At 28.8% G+C, this 15,758-nt stretch overlaps 1 protein-coding gene across 2 annotated transcripts in view; it reads right to left on the minus strand.

Moving 5' to 3' along the window:
- Positions 1–7,675, minus strand: part of LOC131854410 (endoglucanase-like) — a 31,340-nt gene extending 23,665 nt beyond the window's left edge. For both annotated transcript variants that reach the window (XM_059205534.1, XM_059205528.1), the window contains exon 1: positions 7,525–7,675. The gene's annotated coding sequence lies outside the window, so the exon portion shown is untranslated. The remainder of the gene's footprint in view (positions 1–7,524) is intronic.
- Positions 7,676–15,758: the final 8,083 nt, after the last annotated feature.

The raw sequence follows: 15,758 nt of genomic DNA on the forward strand, positions 1-15,758 counted from the left end.
CAAAGTCGCTGTCGCTTTACTTCATAAAAAGGTTTTTAGGAAAAAAAGACATGGCGTTATATTCTATGGGGAACAGAAGAATACGGTTTGCGATAGACCCTATTGGAGAAAATTAAATGTATATATTAATAACTAAGTGTCTCTAAACAAATTTATGTTATTTCTTGTTTGCAATTTAGAAGTTTCCTAAATTGCAAGTAAGAAAGTTTCTAATGCCAATTAAATAGCATGTAATTTATTACAGGAAATAAATTATTCATAGTATTCTACAAACACTAATCGATGTGTACGTAAACGATTTGTGTGCTAAAAGTTATTAATTAAACATTGAAAATAGAAATGTATTGCGTGTCATACACCGGAATAACATTATTTAAGGTATCGTGTATCGCTAGCCGAAATGACTTTGGTAATCCATGTAAATGGCCTTTAACTTGGTGCCCCTTTATCGCAAAAGTACTGATTATTGTATTAAATAAAAACTAAAAACCGACTAGAGTCTGCCATAAAAAGATATTCATTTCAACGGTTTCTGGGATATAGTTTCTTCCGTAACACTCAACAGATTTCAATAATCTATTGGCAATCCAAGTAGTTTTCTCTTGTATTGTTAAGTTATATATTTTTCGTTTGAATTGGTATTAATTGTCTTTTGCTCTGTGTAGAATAAAGTACTATTACAATCGCATAAAGATATGGAGACCTTAACTTTCAAATCTGGATTTGAATATTTTATCTTCTAAGCTAACTCAGTTATTCATACATTGCACCAACATTTAACCTAAATTTCATTATTACACTTGACTGAAATTTGGTTGGTGCTTATGATGATATAATCTGGATGACAATACTCATTGTTTGAACATTTGATTGTGAGAACTACTGACCCCATTAATAATAATATACAATGTCAGGTTAGCTTTCATACGTCCCTAAAAATCATCGTCGTTCACTTAGTGGTTAAGATATAAAATGTATTGAGGTTTTAAACGCAAGTTTTTAAAAGACGTGTTAAAATTAAAATGAAGTTTATATGTTTTACACTTACACGAACACAATAATATATAGTAACTTCTTATGTAACGTGAATTGTATAAAAGTATTGTATATATATAATAAGAATTTAATAAATTATATAAAATTTATTAAATTCTTATTGACACCTGAAACAATGCTCTACGTATTTTTTAGATTAGGGATATATACAAGATTGAAATAGAATATCGTCCTTGATTATCCTTTTATTTTGTATTAAATAAAGCACCGCGAAATCCGTTAGTTGATATTAATTTACTGATCTAAATAAAACCAAAGTCAATGACCCACTAAGTATAAATATAGACTTGAAATGTCACTAGTAAAATGATCATAGGTCACGGTACAAATACGGGTATGACGGGGATTCAAGGACACCCATTGTGGTCTATTTCTGAATAAGTAATTTGATTTGACATGTCTTTAGGCCGACCCGTCAAGATAACCTACGTTCTTGTCTTGATAACCACCATTCATCTATTAAACTTGATCTCCGTGTAGTTAATTGGTTAATACTATCGATTCATGATTTATGATGAACTACGTTGTTTGTATTATATCTATAACTAGTTAAAGCTGCAACTTTTGCCCGTGGTATTCTAAATATCAATAGTTAATAATTTATTTTTAATGGAGATCAATGGAATTTATAAAGGAAACACTAAATATTATAAGAATTTTGCTAGAACATATACATCAGTTGAAACTAAAGATAAATAAAATTTTTTATATTTTGAAGTTGAAATTATCATTTATAACAAGGTAGAAGGAGATATATAATACTAATATATTATGCAACGATTATATATAGAATATTCGCACCACAAGTTTTGATGCGAGAGTTATTTTCAAAACATTTGTATACTATGCTAGAATAAAAAAAATAGATTTTTTATCTGATTATCATTTTTTGCACACACACTCAAAATAAACTATATGTCTACATTTTCTCTAGACTAACGGATAGGTTTTTTCAAGATGGGTACATTAAGGTTTCGTAAGGTTTGCTAACACGCTTGAAATATCTCTAGTATTTCAGGTGACCATAGACTACTGTAATTGTTTACCAATACCAACAAATGGCCCGTTTAGTTAAACAATAAAACTATCGTTTCCTAAATTGTCCAGTGCTCTATTTGAGGGTAATTATGACAATTTATTGAAAATATCATTAATTCAATCAATCATCAAGAAATCAAATCATTAATTAAAAATTATTAATTACTACTACATTATTAGTGGGTATTTTGTAATTTGCTATATTATCAATTTCAGATTATTTATACTGCAAAACTTTAAGATTGAAGAAGTTTAAAGGCATGTAATATAAAGTAAACTTCAAGCAAGTAATAGTTTATGCCTTGAACTATAGAGCAGATGTTTTATTACTGAACTAGCAAACCACTGCAAATAACTTGGACTATAAAATGAATTTGAAGTATAAAATTAACTTCATTGAGTCGGTTAAATTATTTTATAACAAATACTATATATTATGAAAAAGAATTGCTTGTGTCCATTTGTTCTAGATATTCATATCATTTTTTCATAATCATCAGCGGCATATATTTTAAGTTGAATGTAAAACTGTAATACTTTTTCAATTCAAAAATAAAAACGATTAAAAAAAATATTTTGTAATATCCCAAAGCAATTGGTATTATGTACCTAGTGGATAATACAGAAGGATGATGGTCAACATTAGAAAAAATAAAGATATTAAAAATCTATAAATTATCTTAACGTCAACAATATGTTATGTAAACAGATAATACCTTTGTACCTTAATATTAACATAAGATAATCTCAAAATAAACTGCTTAGCCAATAACTTCAAAAGATAAACATCGCGTGAAACCTTAGAAGTTTGTTAATAAAACCCTTCTGAGTTAAGGACGTAGTAGTGGAGTATTATTCATAAGAGGCGTCGCTAGCCTGAGGCTTTTATTCACATAACAATGTTTAGAAATATTTATGTATTATGTATATTTCTGTAACGTGAAGATCTTTAGATCTTCTTTGAACATAAAATAAAATTGTTGAATAAGTATGTCCATTCATTTAAGATAATATTATTATGTAGATATAAATACTTCTAAATCACAATACTGAGAGAAACATTGGCTGAATAAAGAAATACTAAGACTATGAGGATAGGATGTTTTTTTTACATTTTTATGACTGCATATATAGTTACCTATAGAATATAGAGATATTCTATAGGTACAAAAAATATTTAAAAATAATTGTATTATATTTGTATTATTATTTAATTTAACAAACTAGAGATATTCCCATAATATCTATACACACATTCATTTACAATATCTTATCACAAATACATTCAATATTAAGATTTTTCTTTTGTATCCACTTAACAGATTGGTACAAATCTATCTACGACACACAACGCTAGGTAGTAATACTACTTTTTCCATTCATCCAAAATTGGTTGACAAATTTAAGTAATATCCAGTTTTACCGAAAACATAATAAAAGTGTTCAATGTTGCCCTATGATGCCCTATACAAAGCACTAGTGAAAATTTTAGACCTGCATACTGACTTTTCACGCAATTGCATTGTAATCAAATCGATGTCACATCAAATAGATACTATGTATGTATAACGTAAAGATTTGACGTGAAAATTTATTTATACTTTAATATTTTAAATATAATTCAACAAATTAGTAAGAATCTCCAGTATTTAAGTAACTTACTATTTATTTAAATTATCTGTAATTCAATGCGTGATATGTTTAATTTTTTTTATTTACTACAGCCATTATTATGCCTTATTATGATGGATAACAATTGAGATAAGATATTACAGCTTTAGAATCTGCAATAGAACTTGCCAATAACAGTTATTCCCGTCTATGACTATATATGCTAAAAGAGAGTAGAATAATTTCTGTACACAGAATAATATTACCTACTATGTGGAACATCAATGCATATGCATATGTTTAGAAAACGTATGTCGATTACAATATATAAGAAACATTCTCTTTATCATTTAAATGCTCACTTAACAAGTTTATAAGAAATAAATTTAAATATTAATGTAATGAAGATATTTTTTTTGTACAAATAATACAGTAATAATATGATTTAGAAACAGTGTTAGCAAAGGTAAATAATAAATATATTCAAAGTAAGAAATAAATATAAATATATAAGTTTTCACGACCCATATTCCGATATTTGGGTTCAACATGGCACTGGGTCAGCTAACTAGCGTTTCTCGTTTCAATCTGGTTTGTTATCGGTGTATCCATAGCAGGAAAGTCAGTAAGAAAATATTGACGAATACATATACGTTTTTGTGTCCGTTGGATTTCAACTCTCGACGTTTGAAGGTTAAACCAGTGTCGTTAACTACTATAACGATGCTCTAAAGAAAATTTTAATGAGAATTTATAATTTATTGATTAAAGAAGTTCATCTTACTTTTAGTCTTAATAATATTATAAACGCGAAAGTTTATAAGTATGGATGTAACAAACATTCTCAACAACAACAAACTCTTCTTGGAAAAACTACTGAACGGATTAGTAATATTAGACCTTATGTACCAGAATAACAGATAGGCTATATTTTATATTTAAATTTAACGCAGGTGAAACAGCGGGCACAGCTAGTAATAAATAATTATTGGATTCTTCAACGTAGGTACTGTTTAAAATGTTTAACGGTAAAGTGTAGTATTTCAGATAAATTTGGAGAAGTAGTTTTAAAATGGTAAATTAAAAGACATTATATCTCGAGTATTATTTTATGTTCCATTTTGCTAAGCACTATTTTGAAAAGGACCGTAGGCATAGAGCTTTGAGGAACGGCTTGCAAGTAGCGGTAGGACAATTCCTCAAAGACCTTTCCTCACTAAACTAGTAGGATCATTTACCTACATAAATATTTCTGTAATAGAAACCCAAAACAGAGGATGTGAAAATATTAACAACATCCAAATTAGGTAATATATCTACTAAATTAGCTCACTATTATTTCATTTCACTTATATACATATGTATATCCCATAAAAGAATCGTATATGTTAAATTAGAATATCTATCAGTTTACCGTCTAATCCTAATAGTCTTTGTAAGAAAGAGTACCAAACATAGTCTAAAAAATATTTTCATTTATATTGGTGGAATCTGGTCATAAAATTGTCCCGCAATTTAAAAAAAATGTTATCGGTCCAAAATATAAATAGTTAAAGTCTCGAAATATAAAAGCAAATGATATAGCTTGATAACTAACGAAAACTCTGGAATGATGTCGATAAATCTAAAAAAACCTTTGCTTAGTAGCGAAACTTTTTCACTTTATGTGATCACTTCGCGCTTATGGTTTCGAATATTAAGGGTAATTCCTTAAGTCTCTTGAGTAATGTTACTTAAATTACAAAAGTTTGTTATCGAAATAATTTTATGATATTGACAAGTTCACTTTAATGACATTTCGCATAGTGTTTTTAGTTATTACTAGCTTTTGCCATCAGATTTTAGAGTCTCATGGAATACATGTATCGATCGGTCAGATTAGGAAATTGTAGTTTACTAACGACTATATAAACCGATAAATAAAGCTTAATATAGATAGAGTATTTTTTTACCAGGGACTTTCGTCAGTATACGTAGAATAAACTCACCAAAGCTTTATCAAGATACGCTGAAAGGTTCAGGAACGCATAGAGAAGATAGAAACATATAATCTTACATTTTATTTGTAAAAATATATATTACAGCAGCGCGATTATGGTCATAAACACCCCGTAGCGTGTCCGACCGGTCTCTTACGAAAATTTATCACGTAAAAGTGCATTCTGCTCTGTCCATTTCATTAATTAATCGCGACATGTTTTAGGACTATGTACTCAATTCTTGTAAGAATCAATGATCAGATTTTTTGCGGAAATATTGTTTAAATTACACACACAAAAGTTCATCCACTATATATTAATATAAAATGATATGTTTTTCAATCCTGGTTATTAAGTTTTAATTTTTATCAAATTTTAAATGTTTAAAATAGTTTTTACTTTTATTATAATCTGGATTACCCGGAAAACGTTTTACAGAACACAACAATTACCGAAAATGTAATAGAAGAACATATGTAGTATTTTATACAATGTCCAATATACCTACTTATTAACCAGTAAATATATTACAATTACACGGTTCGGTTGAAAACTGTCTTATTCTACAATAATCGATAACCATTTACTTTTACTGAATTGGACGTAATTAATGACTGTCTTTCATAATTTTATTATTCTATTAATAGGAAAAATCAATTAGTTTTTCAAGCGCTTTTGAGTTTTTTTTATACCATAATAGCAAACATGACTGATGTATGTATGTTACACTTAAATAAGATATATTTTTTTAATATAAAGCTATTGAGAAAAATATGATAAATATGTTAATTAATGAAAACATCATAATTACAGCTCTTTGTCGGCAGTAGATAAGTCAAATAGCTAATGACAGCTAATTATCCGATGGTAATCTAATTATTTTTTCTGATGCTGAACAAAATATATGACAGTGATGGAAATACATACAAAGAAAGATTAAGGCCGATTATTGCAACTATATGTAGATATTATTTCAATTATGAAGCTTTAGTACAACGAGAAAATCATATTGTTAAAAAGAAAGTAGCATATTTATAGAATTCCTAATCTTTCTTTTAAAGTACAAGAATTAATTATAGCCTTTCAATTGGATTTCGATTCGATTTACATTACTGAGGCTAATCCAAATAAAAATGATATAAAAGAAATTTCTTGTTATAACAAGAAATCTCTTTTTCTGTTAATAATTCATTTTCCATATTTTTTCATTAAATTCCATTAAAAAATACTTAAGTAAACATCTGTCAAGCATAGGCTTTGAATATAAGAAATAAAAGTCATATACATATATAGGTATGTCAGAAGAATTACATGAAACAAAATCTAGGGTGGTAGTGGGACATTTAAAATAAAATGAGTACGATCAAATCTCATGCAGTCAGTAATGCCAAATACATATTTATAGTTCATTTGTTTAGTTATTTAACAAGTGCTCTTCCGTCGGTATTGGTGATGAATCAGCACCATTTTTTTACCTTTAATGTTATGACGGTACCTAATAGAAATAAGATGCATAATAGTGGATATTATTATGGATACCCGTATGATATATAGCATATACATTGCTATATATTGTAAGGTTCAGTTACTGCTTATATATTTTTTCGTAACCTTTTACATTATGTATTTTATCATTCGTAACATATTTTGAGAGACCCCAAAAAATTAACAAATATAATATTATTATAATATTAAACATTTCTATAAAAATTTTTTTTCAAAATCTTAAAAAAAAGTTTTTATTAAGAGATAATAAAACTTTTTTTTTAATATTTCTTATAGAGAAACTATAAATCAGCTGAATTAGGTCTAAGTTAATATTAAATTAATTTATACTTACATTTTAAGTTAATAAAATAAAAGCAGTATTTATCATTAAAAAATGAACAGGTGCACAGATATTAACATACACTGCACTCCACACGTCAAATGTTCTATATCGAACTAGTCTATGGGGTAGTTTCGGATGTCGCGGTTCGATGCTACCTCCACGAGAGGCTGCGTGGTACTGAAATGGTACTGGCTAGAAATGGGAGCGAGTGGGAGCGAACTGACGTCGGGGTGGGTTCGAATCTGCTTACACTGCTCCCTAATTGTTAGTATGGAATTAAAAAAATAATCGAACATACGACCTATTACTTTATACTGTATAAATATAATGTATCTTTTTTAATTCGTCTTGAATTAAAGTTAATAATACGTGCGATTTCATGTACTTTTTTTTACATCGGTCTACATCAATCACGAGGATACAACCCGTCTTCATGCTTTATATTGTACTACGACTTATCTTAATATTATCGTTTTGCTGTTTTATCTATACAATAGAAACTATAACTATATTAAAAAAAAAACGAGAATAATCCACCATATTTAATTTGAATAAAATCTGATTCTACAAAATTTTAATAGTGATTTCAACAATAAATATTATTTGGGTTAACCATTATACTTTTGTCGTAATCGGTGTACATTGACCCGATTGTATGTAGACAGCATTGTAGCGACAACCAACGGAAAGTTCATTTGAATACGCAAAATAAATGGAATATTCTTAAATATTGTAATTAAAAATTATAGGACGATATTCATATTCTGACGACGTTATTTCTGTATAATAAGAATACTTACGATGAATTGTAACGAGTCGTTTTTTACTTAAAGTTTGATATCTTATTTTCCATTTTTGTCAATTTTCTTAAAGTATATGTCCGTAGTAAAGTATTTGTAATTATATATTTTTTATTTCGGTATCATTGTTCTTTGGTTAGTGATCCAAAAACAATATAGGTAATTACTACTGCGTAACTAAACTATTTTAATTTAGTCTTGAGTACTGGGAACTCAATAAAAATAAATAAAACGTGGTAAGATTCCGTGATTTTGTCTATTTATACGTAATCGCGTCAAATTTAAAACATATATTTTTAATTATATATTCATATATTGTATTTAGGTATCGGTGAAGCAAAGAACAATGATATTGAAAGAAAAAAAACACCTAATACAACCAAATGCATAACCATTACCTAGATTCAATAAAATAAAGAAAAAAAGGGAGAATATATATATATATAATTTGGTAAAAGTAGATTCATACTTTCGTTATTTAATTGGTAGTATTACAGATTTGTCATCTGTATGTATCCCTAATATTCTTCTATGATAGGCAACAAACGTCATAAGTTAAAAAAATGCTTGAAGATCGCTGATTGATCTATTATTTCTATCAATTGTTAATTGGTGGCTATCGTATGAATTGGATATAAGCAACATCTAGCATTTTAGTTTTTCTAATATGTGCCGATACCATTATATGTATGAACCCTCAGTTACCGTAGCGTAAATGTATGTACGTCTGTAATAGTAGGGTTTTAGATGCTTTGGTTAATTTCCTCACCGCCACGAATGCTGCCAACTTGAAATTACTTGAAATGCTCCCCCTGAGGAGCACGGCAACTTAGCACAATGCTACAAAGTAACATGTTTATAATTTAGGTGCGCTCTTCTAAAACTAAACTGAAATTTTGTTATAATTTATCGTTTATGTAAATGTACTACATAATTTAAGTTTGTTTTATATAGAAAAAATCGGCGTTTAGATGACCTAGAATGACCGAATAAACTTGAAATAAATTACAATATTTAGCGAATTTATAATTAGATATCTTACATAAATATAGAAAAAAATTGTCTAACTGAATATTTTTAACATTGAGGGATTGGTCACTGATATCCATTAATCACTAGTTTTAAATCTTTTTATTCTATTACGTTTTATGTACATTTTTATTAAATTTAAATTATTTTAACGGTATTGAAAATTGTTTTTAATAGCTATATTAGTACTTAAATCTATATGGTAAAACAACGTTTTCGGGACGTTAGAATCTTGAGTTGTGAGGTCTAATGTATTACATATACATATTTATATATATGTAGTGCAGTAATATGAAAATTCGGAAATATATAAATGTGTTATCGTTCTTCGTAGTGCTGTTAATACATATTAGCGACGGTTACCTCTTAACATAAGGTAGATGAACAGTTTTTCTGTCATTCCCTAAATTATAATAAAATACATAAAAAAACAACTTAGTGTGTTATAATGTGTTAAGGTATGTTAATTGTTGGTTCATTAATAAAAAAATAATACCTACTACTATCTAAAAGGCATATTACAGCGCAGTATGCTAATGTCACCGGGGCTTAATTGCTATGTATATATCTGTCTGTAATCCGAATAAATGCCTTTATCAGTAATTTGTATTTAGACCAGTTTTGTTTTTTTTGGAAAAGGTTATTATGGTCGTAAAGACAATTTACATGTTTGATAGTTTCCATTATTATTTGCATGTCTATATTTAACATCAGTTTAAACGCAATAAATGCATTATCTATAAAGTACTTGCTGGATATTTTCAGTCTTTACCTTTAGTGATCATATTTTACGTTTGACAAATAAACACATTTCCGCATTTTGCATTTATTTTTCTTGGAAATTTTATATTTACATTTTATGATGTTATATTGCTATTGTAATGGTTGGTCATGTACTTACGTAGGCACGTATATATATACATGGAGGTAAAATACTCGTATAAAGGAAATAAAATAATAAATTATATTTTCTTCTATGTTCCTTTATATTTTAACCCTAATTAAATACTTTTTTATAAATAGACTAGCGACCTACCCCATGTTTCGCATGGATATTTAAATAATTGTATACCTGAGGTTTAGATATATAGTTCTAAAAACATTAAGAAACTTTCTTTAGAAATAGTGATTTCTGAAGCGGTTTTAATTATAGCGAACATACAGAAAAACATACAAAAGATTCAGCGGGAAGGATGATTTATAATATGACACACAATAAAAAAAATAAAACAATTTATCTCGTAACATACATCAGAAAGTGGTCAAGTTACCTAAACTTATTGTTGGCACCGATCAATATAATCAAGTAACGTTAAGTACGGTCATTGGTCCCTTGTACGAGTGACGATACAGTGAGTTTAACTTGAGTAGTTTCCTGTATCTAAAGTCCCTACGTTATCAATTCGGGTTCAAATATTGTGGGGTGCGGCTTCTTAATAACTGGGACTAGTAACCTCATTGCTAGTACTGGGCCATGTCAGATTGACCTCCACGCGGTCTGCTCTGGAAACAAACTGCTGAACTCATGCTATCTCATCCAATGCTATGTTACTGGTACACAGTTAATTAGTGCATGGCATAACATTATCGACCACCCCTCCAAGGGGGAAGGGATTATAGTAATGTTGACTAATGACCCCATTGCTACCAATGTGTGATGTCAGGTTACCTCCACGTACCCTCCCCTGGAAACCCCTGTGATAAATTCCACGAATTTGCCACGATGGGCTCACTGACCTCATGCTCATATTATCATTCGCCACTGGTGCCCCGGAAGAGTACAACTTTAGCGCAGGCGGGTGCACCATTCCATTACCTATACATAATTAAAAAAACCACCCCTCCAGAGAAACACATTCAACAATGAATTTTTTTGCGGTATCAAATCATGGCTGAAGTAGAAAAATCCATTAATATACATATACAGTGAGAAATTAAACACAACCAAGGAGAAACAAATATAATAAAAAAAAACATGGCACTATCAATGTGTGCCTGAACTAGTGCTTAGGCGTATATGTGCTATGATAACCATTTACCGTATATTTGCTTGCCTTCATTGTGCTATAAACAAAATTTGATCTTGTAATGATACGTTAAGGTGTTATTCTCGGCTGAAAGAAATACTTTCTATTTTGTTTTTATTAACGGTTATTTACAATTCATACATTATATACCTAATGCGGTATAAGAATACAATGATACCATATTTTTTATTCAAGCTCTCAGGCTTAGTCGCTGTTACAAACATCCTGGTCACGGGTCGATTGGTATTTAGTGGTGGACATAAATAATTATTACGAACAAATAAATCTGTCTACTTGTTTTGTTAGTCTCTTTCAACGTACATTATTAATGCTACAGAAATCACTCTGTAATCATTCTAGAATGTAATAATCTTATCAATATACCTTCTCGGAATACCTATATTTAGATTTATCTTTTTTAATAGGACTTAAAAAAAATTAATAAAATCAAATACCTACCTACTAAAAGATCTGAAACTGTATCTGCGACTGAAAGGAAGTGTTTGATTTTATTGTCTTTTTGTTATCGTACCTGTTACATAATAAATGAAAATAGGCAAATGGAGAGAGGATTGTAAGTAACAGGAACTAGAAGCCGATAGGCTATAGAATCTTATAGTTCACTAAAAAGTAAAATCTACGCGTATAATGCCTAATGTTTAATGCGGCATCCTATGCGAAAAGTTTGTAAATAGTCCCTACTATATAGAATTCACGATCCCGGTGATTTAAATAAATGCAAATCCTCTGTAAAACGAGTTCCTTGCTTTCTCCAAATAATTATAATAGAATAATATAGTATTTTAAAATAACTTACCTATGCACACAATTTCGTCTGAATAGTAATATATATTTTTTTCTGTGAACTCTGTAGAATGATTAAATGTAGCAAAAAATACGAATTGTTACGAGTTGTTCCTTTTAATATACGTTCTATATATTAAACTGAGAAAAGAAAACTACTCGCCCTTTTCACTAGATATATTGTTTTCCCTTGTTTTACAGGGCACCGTCAGTGTTATTTGCGTGAATTGTTACTTATGCCTGTTCCATGGAGACAAATGATAGTATTATTTTCAGATGTTATATCAGTAAAATATATACTTGATATTTATAATTGACAAGCAAACCTGTGATTTTGTCTGATTTTTATATAAGTATTCATCCCTTGCTTCTTGTAGTTTCTTTTTATGTAATACAAGCTAATTTCTTTATAAAGCAATCTACTTTCGAGTCAACTGTTTACCGGTTTAAGCGTGAAAAAGTAATAAACAGATAATAAGATAAACATTTGCATTTATACTATTAGATTATGTTTACACATATTTTTAGAGCAATTAGCTCTAAAAATATGTGTATATAACTTATTCGACACTCTGTCATTTATAACGAATAAAACAAATACATTTTCTAAAAGTAAATACAGGATAAGTTTAGTATGAGTGCAGAATCTAGTTTGAAGTTACAATACGTAACCGTATGATCTACATACCGAAGTAAAATAAAATACAGTGCTTGGACAGAAACATAGCAAAGTTTCGTCCATCTGTATTTTCAAACTTTTATTCTCAAGCACATATTTCAAGTTGCGGCAGCATTACAGATACTGTTCTCATTTTATTCTTCTTGCTTATGTTCCTTCACAATAAATATTATTTCAGATAATAGATTATGACGTGCATTATTGTCTATTGCGATTTCAGAAATAAAACTATTTAAATTCTACTTTAATTTCAAGGAATTCTATTTTATTTATTTTTATTATTACATTTTATATACCTACTAGTAATATTTTTATGTCTACAAGCAGTGTTTACTTAAAGTTTTTAATAGTATTTATTGTAAGACGATATACTGAACTCTTAAGTTTACGGCTCCTTTACTATTTGTAACTTTTCCTTTGAAAAAGTATTCTAATTTGATTACATAGAAAGGTCCGCTTGTCTTTGGAGTATGTCCTTAATGCCGTAACGAAATGGAAAGAGATCTCTTATCCATTGGCATCAAATCGGTCAGTCAAATTTTTATTGAAACTGAATAAAAAGTCTACAATTTATTTAAATTGAATACTACTATATATAGTTTTCTATCAGTCCATAATTATATTTCCTACAAGTCACATATGTGTGTGTGAATGTCATTAAAAATACCCATATAGTTTATTGATTTATTGATGCATATTGAATAATGAAATAGTTTATTAAGTCTCACTCCGCCTCTTGTATTAAAAAATTAATACCCGCAGTGTGGTTCTGTTATACCCACCCACATGGATGGGTATAACAGAAGGAGTATTACAGTCCAAAATCCACCTTTATAAAACTTAAAAATACTGCTAGCAATGAAACTTACGTTCAGCCTTTGTACCATTTATTTGTTTCAAATAGATGTCAATTATAAAAAGCTTATTATAAAGTAAGCATAGATATATAAAAAGGACATTATCGGGGACAAACACTATAGCCTCACTATGCCTTCTTCTTCAATTTACAACATTCAGTTTTAGTTTTTATATGAGGATTTTATTTAGCCAAGAATTTATTTTACATAAATAATTAAATAGTTCATTTAACAAATGGACTTCTATAGATGTATTTATTGAAATACTTTTTAAAACTTACTAGAATAAAATAGTTTTACTTCGTAATAAATCACGCCCAATTAGGCAAATCGAACCTAAGCAAACTTTGCCTAAGTCGAACACGACGAAGGACAATGAATTGTTGTAAACTCTATAAAAATAATTGTTTGAATAGGCACATCACATTAATGTACGTAGTTACATACAGGCATTACAAATACTTGATGACATTTTGTTTTTTTGAAGCTATTAGTCAGGTCAATGCTGGGCATTGAATCCATATAATCCCTAGGTTGGAGGAGGTTTAGGGCCATCCTAAGCTCACCGAGGAGGCATTAGGATCTGGCGGTGGTGTGCAGAAGCTATTCTCTGGACGCCTAGAAGAACGGTCTCTTCGATGGGAGTAATATAGTAATAGTAAGCATAATTTTATGTTTACTTATAAAAGTAATGACATATTAAAAAGAAGTCTTGTTGGATATACATATATTGTACATATTTTTTTATTATGCAATCTAAGTCTTTAAAGATTTCGCTTAATGTATTTTTTTTTTTAAAATATAAAGTTAAATCGTCCTCGTAAACTTCGAATACAACTTTTTCTTAAGTTGTTTGTAAGTAAGATGAAAAATTTTCAGTCCACAATGGAGAGTATTGTAATAAAAGCTTTATTACAATGGCACTATACTTTATACTGAGTGAGTACCGAAATAGTTTGAAGCAAATGTCGAGTAACTGGCGAAAATGAAAAACTTTCACATTGCACGCTTTATTAATGTAGTGTTTGCTATTCACTACATAATGCTTTAATGAGATTGAGTTTTTAATTTGTTACGCCCAGCATAACATGGCAGTTCAGCACATGCTTTCGAGTTGTTAATGAGTTATCTGATTACTTAATCACTTTTTTATTATTATTCATTTACGATATTTTAATGCGAGGCTAATGTGTAAACATAATTATATTTATTATATAGATTAAAATATTATTTCGTTTTTCTACAGAATTCAAGGTATTCTAGTAACAAATGTGATCTAAAATTGTTAAGCCAGGATTTCAAGTGGTGAGATAGACAGAATTAATCCTTTTATTATAATAATGAAATATGTCAATATTATGATGTGAAATTGACATCTTTGATAGCATAAAATCGACAGTGAATAAAATAGTTGAAGATAGTACCAGTATAGTCTATACTGGTACTATCTTCATCTATTTTATTCATATAGATATACAGCAGCAAATATATTTTTTAATCTATTTATATTCTACTAGCTGACTCGCACAACTACGTCTGCATCACGTTTTCCCCGTTTTTGGAACATTTTCATTGCAACTCCGCTGCGTAGTATGATTTTATTATATGTAGCCCATGAAACTTACAAAATATGGAAATTTCTATTAGTAAAGGAATTTTCAAAATTTGTTTAGTAGATCCATAAGTTATTCACTACAATCTCACAAACTTTTCATCTCTATATGTAATATTAGTAAAGGTATATTCATTTTGACTTTGTGAGAAAATAGATTTATTCTTATTTTACTTAAAATATTTATTATTTATTTAATTTTACATTTAAGATGTCTATTTATTTATTTATATGGCTGTTATAACTACTTTACCACATATAGTATATATAGTCAACGTTACTTTGTATTGTTTATTACATTTTTGGCATGTTCCTTTACAAACTTGAAACGAAAAGGAAATCAGCAACAAATGGTGATAAAGGTTGAGTAATCGATCATTCTCATTCAAAACTTTTTTATATATACCAACAAACACATAGCAAGTTCGGGACAAT

This window comes from Achroia grisella, unplaced genomic scaffold (genome assembly GCF_030625045.1).
Source record: "Achroia grisella isolate CSIRO2021 unplaced genomic scaffold, CSIRO_AGI_Agris_v1 utg1186, whole genome shotgun sequence".
Lineage (NCBI taxonomy): Eukaryota > Metazoa > Arthropoda > Insecta > Lepidoptera > Pyralidae > Achroia > Achroia grisella.